The sequence below is a fragment of the Anopheles coluzzii genome, chromosome 2 (assembly GCF_943734685.1).
Source record: "Anopheles coluzzii chromosome 2, AcolN3, whole genome shotgun sequence".
NCBI lineage: Eukaryota > Metazoa > Arthropoda > Insecta > Diptera > Culicidae > Anopheles > Anopheles coluzzii.
This window is the reverse complement of record NC_064670.1, coordinates 78779378-78789005: the sequence shown is the minus strand read 5'-3', so window position 1 is coordinate 78789005 and position 9628 is coordinate 78779378.

Below are 9628 nucleotides of genomic sequence, written 5' to 3'. Positions count from 1 at the left end.
AGGTGTAAAAACGCACGGTTTGTATCTGAGTTTGGCAGACGTACTATGAGAGACGTATTCAATTAGTGCTGTCCTTGGATTTTCATATTTATTTGCTGCTTCTTTTTTAGACATCCCGAGCCTTATAGCTTGTAGCGGGTTCACGGAGCTTAGTCTCGCGGCTGTGTCGTTATCAAAAGAAGGGCTTTATTCTCACTTCCTATAAACTATCCTAATCCTCTATCCTAATCTATAAACCTAACCTAGCTATAATAATCCCCAATTATTATGGGAAGGTTGCTACAAGCTTCTAATGCATTTTTCTATTGTTAGTTTGTCCAGCTTGACTGTGACTTTTTTGTACATAGTTCCGGGGCATCTGTAAAAAAAAGGCTTTTAAAAATTACGATATAATTAAATTTCTTCTATTCTTCTAAGCGCATATGTCGCTCACACAGGAATTCGATACTTTTTAAGTACCACGCACAGGATAATCAGTCCTTACTACGGGTGGAGGAGCGATCAAATTCAAATTCAAGATTTGAACCCACGATGAGTTTTTCAGTTGTTCGAGTGGATCACTGTAGCACGGGACCGCCCTCATTTTATATAGGTATAATATTTGAATGTTACAAATAGGTACCGAAATACTGCTTGGTGAGGTGTCGATTTTACCCCCACTGGTCACATACGACTTGGTGACATTTTGTATTATTTAATATTGTATAAAAATTACATAGCTTGGTACTGAAATAATCAATAATGTTGATAAAACAATGTTATTCACACAGAAACTGCAATTTTGTTTTAAAAACGCTACAAATCTTTAAGTCTCATAAGTAAAACTTGACATCTGTTGTCAATCAGAAGCATCAAGTAAGGTAACCTGCTGTCGCAGCAAGAATGGAGATCTGGTCAGTAACCAGTCAGAGGTTCTCTCGCGGTGGGCTCAGTATTTTGATGAATTATTCAACGAATAGTTTAACGAACAGCTAGAGGCTCCATTAGCTAATGCATCATGATAGAAGAAACCCAATGCTGAATACTAACAAGGCACCCGGGACCGACGGAATTGCAGCTGAGCTGGTCAAGAATGGAGGTCCACGACTAGAAGATGAGATTCATCAAATTGTTACAGAGGTGTGGGATACTGAATTGATGTCTTGTGATTTAAAAATCTTAATCATCTACCCCATATACAAGAAGGGAGACGGGAGCTTGGACTGCAACAACTACAGGTGCGTTACGGTGTTGAATATCGCTTATAAAATATTCTCCCTGATCCTTCAGGATGATCTTGTCCCGCACGTCGGAAACTATCAAAGAGGATTCCAAAACGGAAAATCAACCACTGGTCAGATCTGTTTGAATTTCTAATACATATTATATTTCAATTATACTTCTTATGACATCAATTGTGTGATTATGGTAACGGGATTAGGAATAGACAACAGTTGAAGGCTATAACAAACAGTGAATTAGATGAAGATTAGATGAATTGTATTATAAATTATAGCATGTAAAATGAACTTAAACGGACAAGTGAATACACACTAGCAAAGTGAAACTGATGATCATGCTAGTTAGAATGACCATGACCAAATTCACTTGCCTGGTGAAGTTGGATGAAAAATTCTCAAGCGCTTTTGCTACCACCAAAGGTCTGCGCCTGGGTGACGAGCTCGCTTGTCTCATATTTAACACTCTGGGCGCTTTCATTTTGCATTAGCTTTCTGCGGAGAACACAGTGCAAGATAAGAGAGCGATCAGAGCGTTTCGTAGGCTTACGATCGTTCACTCTCTTTCCGATCATCACGTACGATGCCGCTTCTGCAATATGCGCTCTCTCTTTCTTTCCGCTGCAATACACTCTGCTGAGAGTTGCTGAAAGACCAATCACAGAGAAGGAGAGTGAACAAAGCTGTGATTCCAAAGCAAGCCACACAGCGCCCATAGTGTTAGCTCGGCGCTAGAGAGGGCCACCTGCGGCTCGAGGATGGAGACCACGGGAATCATTTTCTATAAGTCATCCCAGATTCTGGCATACGGTGATAATATAGAAATAATTGGTCTGCGGCTATCTCTCATCTAGCAGAAAACTACCAAGGAATCGAGCAGGCGGCAGAGAGCCTTAGATTGCAGATAAACGAAGCAAAGACCAAACTGATGGTGGCAACATCAGCGGACCTACCAATAAATAATCCGAATCTACGTAGGCGTGATGTACAGATAGGTATCTATAGGTAGGCTATCTAAGGTCAAAGGTCAGCAACGACAATAGCATGGAAGCTGAGTTGCGCGCAAGGATGCTGGCTGCCAACCGGTCATTACAACGCCCTGAAAAATCAGTTCACCTCAAAGAACTTGTCGCGATGGACGAAGCTGGGAGTATATAGTACTAATATAGTTCTGGTACTCACATACGCCTCTGAGACATGGACACAGTCCAAATCTGACGAAACCCTCTAAGCCGAGTTCGAGAGGAAGATGCTCAGAAGGATACTTGGCCCCGTATGTGTGGAAGGACAATGGATGAGCCGCTATAATGACGAACTATACAAGATGTACAGCGACCTCACTGTCGTACAGCTTATCAAGCTCGCCAGGCTCCGGTGGGCTGGCTATGTTGTACGCATGGAAACGGACGACCCAGCCCGTAAAGTCCTTTTAGGCCTTGCACAAGGACAGAGGAGGCGTAGTCGACCTAAATTGAGGTTGCAAGATGGCGTGGAGGTGTCCGCCATTAAGGCCGGGATAACGGACTGGCAGACGAAGGCGCGAGACCGTGACCGATTTCGGACACTCCTGAGGCAGGCCAAGAGCGTAAAGTGGTTGTAGCGTCAGATAAGTAAGTAAGATGCAGGGCTTTTCAATTGAGTTTAGACTCGAAGCATACTAGTTTTGTATCAACGCATCCTTTCCGTTTTGTATTGGCATGCATCCTTTTAGAGTGTAATTAATGGACTTTTGACTGATAACAATTGATTTTCAGCAAGCCGGTTGCTGGCGCGGAATGACCAAATTGTTTATAGAACTATATAAGGGCAATCTGAACAAATGGTTCAATTTAACTTATGGTTAGGTTATGCCATTGGGTACTGCATATTTCAATGTAGCTGTTAAGTGTTTTTGATTTGCATTGTGCATTCATGGAATCAAAACAATAGCACTGAAAATATATCAGAAAAAATATCTCTTATTTTGTGGATAATATGTATAATATGTATAATATATCAGACTGTGGGTGCCGGTGTAAAAAGCTACGAATTGATACCGATGATGTTTTTTTAAAAACATCGTTTGGAGTTGTTTTCGTGTGGGATTCTGCTGTACACATGATAAACTAATTAAATCCTGCTGCGGAGAATCAATTACACATGATAAGTTAGTAAGATTGACGAAAATATTTTAAGGTATTTACAGCGGCACCCACAGTCTGATGACAGCTCCACAGTACGCTTGCAACATTCCCCTAATCGATTGCACAACTCCCCTAACTGATTGCAAACATCCACAGCTTGCATGCAATATTCCCCTACCAATTTGCAGCATTCCCCTAAGTGATTGAACTATTCCCTTATATGATTCGAAACCCTGTAATTTCTTACGTACATTAGTTTAAAGGATTTCTTTTACTGCTACATATTATCCACAAAATAAGAGATATTTTTTCTGATATATTTTCAGTGCTATTGTTTTGATTCCATGAATGCACAATGCAAATCAAAAACACTTAACAGCTACATTGAAATATGCAGTACCCAATGGCATAACCTAACCATAAGTTGAATTGAACCATTTGTTCAGATTGCCCATATATAGTTCTATAAACAATTTGGTCATTCCGCGCCAGCAACCGGCTTGCTGAAAATCAATTGTTATCAGTCAAAAGTCCATTAATTACACTCTAAAAGGATGCATGCCAATACAAAACGGAAAGGATGCGTTGATACAAAACTAGTATGCTTCGAGTCTAAACTCAATTGAAAAGCCCTGCATCTTACTTACTTATCTGACGCTACAACCACTTTACGCTCTTGGCCTGCCTCAGGAGTGTCCGAAATCGGTCACGGTCTCGCGCCTTCGTCTGCCAGTCCGTTATCCCGGCCTTAATGGCGGACACCTCCACGCCATCTTGCAACCTCAATTTAGGTCGACTACGCCTCCTCTGTCCTTGTGCAAGGTCTAAAAGGACTTTACGGGCTGGGTCGTCCGTTTCCATGCGTACAACATAGCCAGTCCACCGGAACCTGGCGAGCTTGATAAGCTGTACGACAGTGAGGTCGCCGTAAATAACGTATAGCTCGTCATTATGGCGGTTCCTCCATTGTCCTTCAACACATACGGGGCCAAGTATCCTTCTGAGCATCTTCCTCTCGAACTCGGCTTAGAGGGTTTCGTCAGATTTGGACAGTGTCCATGTCTCAGAGGCGTATGTGAGTACCAGAACTATATTAGTACTATATACTCCCAGCTTCGTCCATCGCGACAAGTTCTTTGAGGTGAACTGATTTTTCAGGGCGTTGTAATGACCGGTTGGCAGCCAGCATCCTTGCGCGCAACTCAGCTTCCATGCTATTGTCGTTGCTGACCTTTGACCTTAGATAGGTGAATTGTGGGACGACTTCAAAAGTGCGTTCACCTATCTGTACATCACGCCTACGTAGATTCGGATTATTTATTGGTAGGTCCGCTGATGTTGCCACCATCAGTTTGGTCTTTGCTTCGTTTATCTGCAATCTAAGGCTCTCTGCCGCCTGCTCGATTTCTTGGTAGTTTTCTGCTAGATGAGAGATAGCCGCGTCATCGTCACCCAGGCGCAGACCTTTGGTGGTAGCAAAAGCGCTTGAGAATTTTTCATCCAACTTCACCAGGCAAGTGAATGTGGTCATGGTCATTCTAACTAGCATGATCATCAGTTTCACTTTGCTAGTGTGTATTCACTTGTCCGTTTAAGTTCATTTTACATGCTATAATTTATAATACAATTCATCTAATCTTCATCTAATTCTCTGTTTGTTATAGCCTTCAACTGTTGTCTATTCCTAATCCCGTTACCATAATCACTTATCACCATAATCAGTTATTTAGTTTATCATGTGTACAGCAGAATCCCACACGAAAACAACTCCAAACGATGTTTTAAAAAAAACATCATCGGTATCAATTCGTAGCTTTTTACACCGGCACCCACAGCTTGCTTATTTAGACGTGTTAAATACAACAAACCGATCGCGACTGACCACTATGCACGCGCTCCCGTTTTTATAGCTATTCTATTATCTCCTATCTCGCTCACTCATTTCTTCGTTTCTCTTGCTCCGGATGTCCTTCGTCATCGCTCGCTTCGTTCCTCTTACGTTCGTCCTATCTCCTTTTAGAAACTTACATTCGGCCTTTCCTGGCCATCCATTGCCCTCAAGGGATTTCTTCATCACATTCGTCTAGTAGATCATTTTCCACGGCGTAAGACCACAATTTCATGTTATCTGCGCTACTACTAGTTATATTAGGACCTTCACAATTAGCAGCTCTTTTTACTTTGTAACGATCGTTGCGCTTGGTTTATATTACTTCATAAGGACCTAGATATTCATTTGCTAGCTTTCTACCTGCTACAAACTGGGTTCGTCTAATAGCTACCAGATCACCTATGTTATATTCTATGGCTTCCTTCCGCGTTTTGTCAAAGTTCTGTTTCTGTATTGTTTGAGCTCTTCTAATTTCTTCTTGAATCTGTTCCCTTATTTCTGTTCTATCGTTATCGAAACGTTCGTATAGTTCCTCTTCAATTATCTTTTGTAGTTGTTTTTCATCTTCATTTCACATAGTTGTACCGAAAAGCGCAAAGAACGGTGTCCGTTTAGTGGTAGCATGAACATTTGAATTAATAGCTCGTTGCACTAATCCTACTGACTTGTACCATCTTGACGGTTCATCTGAACTTAACTTAGCCAAAGTAGACAACACAATTTTATTAACTATTTCGGCTTGCCCGTTTCCCCTTGGAACTCCTGTAGTGTTTATGAAATGCTCTATCTGTCGATTTTTTAAATAATCCATAACGTTGTTTGAAGTAAACGCGCTTCCACGATCCGTAATAATCCTTTCAGGGTTACCAAAAATCTCTGACCAACTGTTTAGTTTTAAAATTACCTCCTCGGTACCAGTCGATTTTGTTGGTTAAAGCCAAACAAATTTGGAAAATGCATCTACAACTGTCAAAATATACTTATATTGTTTTGCCGTAGCATCCATTGGTCCTATATGGTCTAAGTGGATTGTTTGTAAAGGACTATTTCCTTTATCGATTTGATGCAACAGACCTTCCTTCCCCAGCTTCCTATTATGCAAAATACATTTCACACAACTTTCTATGACCTATTTAACCTTATATTCTAAATGTGGTATGAAATATAACTGCTTTATATTATGCATAGTTTTAGTATTACCAAAATGACCTACATTATGTGCATCTACAATTATCTGCTTCTCCATACTTTTCGGAATAACCAATAAATCAATTCCTTGCACTGTTTTGTAAAGAATGTTTTCCTTCATCTTATATGAACCGTAAGGACTTTCTTTTAATATATGCTATGCAGTCAGTAATAATTTTAAATTTAATCCCCAATAGGTAATGGCGCCATTTTTTGACCACAAGAAAAATTGTCTTTGCTTCTAAAATGTAGCTATGTTGATTTGACTCCCATGGCGTTGTTGTTTACTCCAAAACAAAATCGGATAAAATTTTCCATATTTTTTTTGCAATAAGACTGCACCAAACCCATACTTCGATGCAACAGTATGTATTTCTGTTTCTGCATCCCGATCATACAATCTAAGAATCGGTTCCTTGATCAATAACTGCTTAAATTTCTAGAAAGCTTCTATTTCAATCTGCCCCATGTTAAACTCTACATCTTTCTTTAGCAAATCTGTTAATGGTCGGGAAATAATAGCATAATTTTTGATAAATTTTCGAAAGAACCCCGTTAGCCCTAAAAAAGCTTGAATAGCTTTAACATTTTTTGGTAGGCTAAAATTCTTAGGGGCTCTTATCTTGTTTACCTGGTGAAATTGTTCCCTTTTCTACACGATGCCCTAAGAAGACAATTGACTGTTGCAAAAATTCACATTTCTCCCAGTTTACTTTAAGTCCGTATGCCTTTATTTTATCAAAAACTAATTCCATTTTATTCAAACATTCCTCTAGAGTTACACCGTGAATGACTATATCGTCCATATACAGATCTAATACATTTTGATTAATTAATGATTGAAAAATAGTGTTAACAAATCTGATGAAAACTGCGGGAGAGTTACAAAAACCAAATGGTGCTCTCTTAAATTCGTACAATCCCGTTTTTGTGGCAAACGAGGCATATTTTCTACTACTATCTTCTATTGGAACATGAAAAAATCCGTTTGTTAAAGCCATAACAAAAAAAAAAATACTTAGCTTTCTGTAGTTTTTCTAATACCTCATCAATTACTGGGATTGGAAAACCATCTTTTAATACGATCGAATTGAGTTTCCTATAATCAACGCATAATCGGTACTTGCCGTTCTTTTTCTTGACGATCTCCACTCTGCTCGCAAAGTCGGACGACGATTTCTGGATCACTCCTTGCTCCAGCCATTGTTCTATCTGTTGTTCCACGATCTCGTTCTCAGGCGGAGAGAAACGTCTGGGTGATTGACGAAACGGCACCGCCCCTTCGTTGGTGATGATCCGCATTGTTATCGGCGATTCCTTGGGCGGCTGTTGCTCGTCGTTGACACAATGCTTCTCGATCAACGCACTTATTTGTTCTTCATAAACACTCGGCACTATTACAGGGTTTTCCAAGCCACTTCAATGTTGAAACTGAAAATTTCAATCACGTTAAATGTATCCTGAAGGCTGCACGGGTGAATTCAAGTCTGAAAAGCCAGTTCAATACAAAAAGTTTTGTTTTCAAAATTGTTAAACTATTTTTCAATATCGGTATAAGCTATTTCGATCTGTCAGTTTGGCGGGCTCTCGCCACTATGGGATAGAAGGAAATGCAATACGTCAAAATATTTAACAAAGCGTGAAGAACACAATCGCCAAATTCAATAATTACCATTGTATCGTTGCTATCTGTCACCAAATGTGTACCCGTGTTGGTTGTTTGTTTCTTCTCGCATTCACTTGCTTTGTGCCCGTACACACCGCACCCGTAACACTTGACGCTCCTTTTTCGCTCGACACAGCTGATGGCCACGTGCCCCAGCTGACCACAATTGTAACACTTGGGCTTCCGTGTATTTGGTGTGTCTTTGTACTGCTTAGACATTTGTTCAACAAAGGGCCGTTTTTTCTCATCCTCTGAATTTGTGTCTGCCCGTTCTCGCAGCGCTATTTTTTTCTTTAGTTGCGAAATTGTTGTTGCTTCGTACAAAATCGCCCTTGTTGTTTCATTGGACGAAAACCCGTCCACGATGAATTAATAATGCTCGCTTCAGCGCAGCATACGTGGTAACTCCGCGTAATGTAGCGAGAAAGCTCTTGGTCACACCGGTCAGTTTCTTCCGACACGTAATAAACTTATGCTCATCAGACCATCGCGCCAAACTAGAGATTTCATCAAACTCTACAAACCAAGCGGTAAGGTCTCTAGAACCATCTGCGCTGTATGCTTCTATCCCTTCTTCAACGTCACGGAAGAAGTAGGGCGATGAAGTTTCTACCACCGGCTCAAGTTTTGGTATGGCTGTTGAACTCTGTCCAGATGCAACTTCCCCAAACACCGCATCTTGATACCGTTCCGCCGAGGACACGTCGAGTTCGGCTTGAACCTCTTGATTCTCCACAAGCAAACGTGCCATTTCTTCTTTTGTTCCCGTGATCGGTAATCCCTTTTCTTGGCAACGTTTTATTAAGCCACTGCGTGTAAATTCTTCAACCAATACTGCAATACGCACTTCTTCCGTCATTGTCACACGTGTACCTACTATTCACAATTGCACCTGAATTTCGCGTTCGCACTCAATTATTCGTGATATTGTGACACACGCTTTCTCTACGCATTCACCATATACTTCCGCACACCGCAGTTTTCTTAGCTGCCACGATGCTCACAGCATAACGTTTTGCACACAGCGTTTTATGTATCGCACTCAGCGTATCGCACTCAGCAGTTAAACTCGCACACAGCATGTTTTACATCGCACTCAGCATTAATACTTTCACACACACAAAAGACACAACGTTTTATGTTTCGCACTCAGCGTATCGCACTCAGCAGTTTTACTCGCACACAGCGTTTTCACATCGCACTCAGCGTTTTCACATCGCACTCAGCGTCAATGCTTTCACACACAGAAAAGCCTCCATTAGCGTCGCGATCAGCACTTCAATCCTCGACTTCACGATCAAATCCGCTAACGTAATCCTCATTCCACAATCAATCTTAATCCCGGACGAGCCCCTAAATGTAAGGAATGAAAACACGAGGAAACGAATGTACGAGTTCAAAGTTATTTATTTAGCCGTGTTAAATACAACAAACCGATCGCGACTGACCACTCCGCACGCGCTCACGTTTTTATAGCTATCCTATTATCTCCTATCTCGCTCACTCATCTCTTTGTTTCTCTTTCTCCTAATGTCCTTCGTCA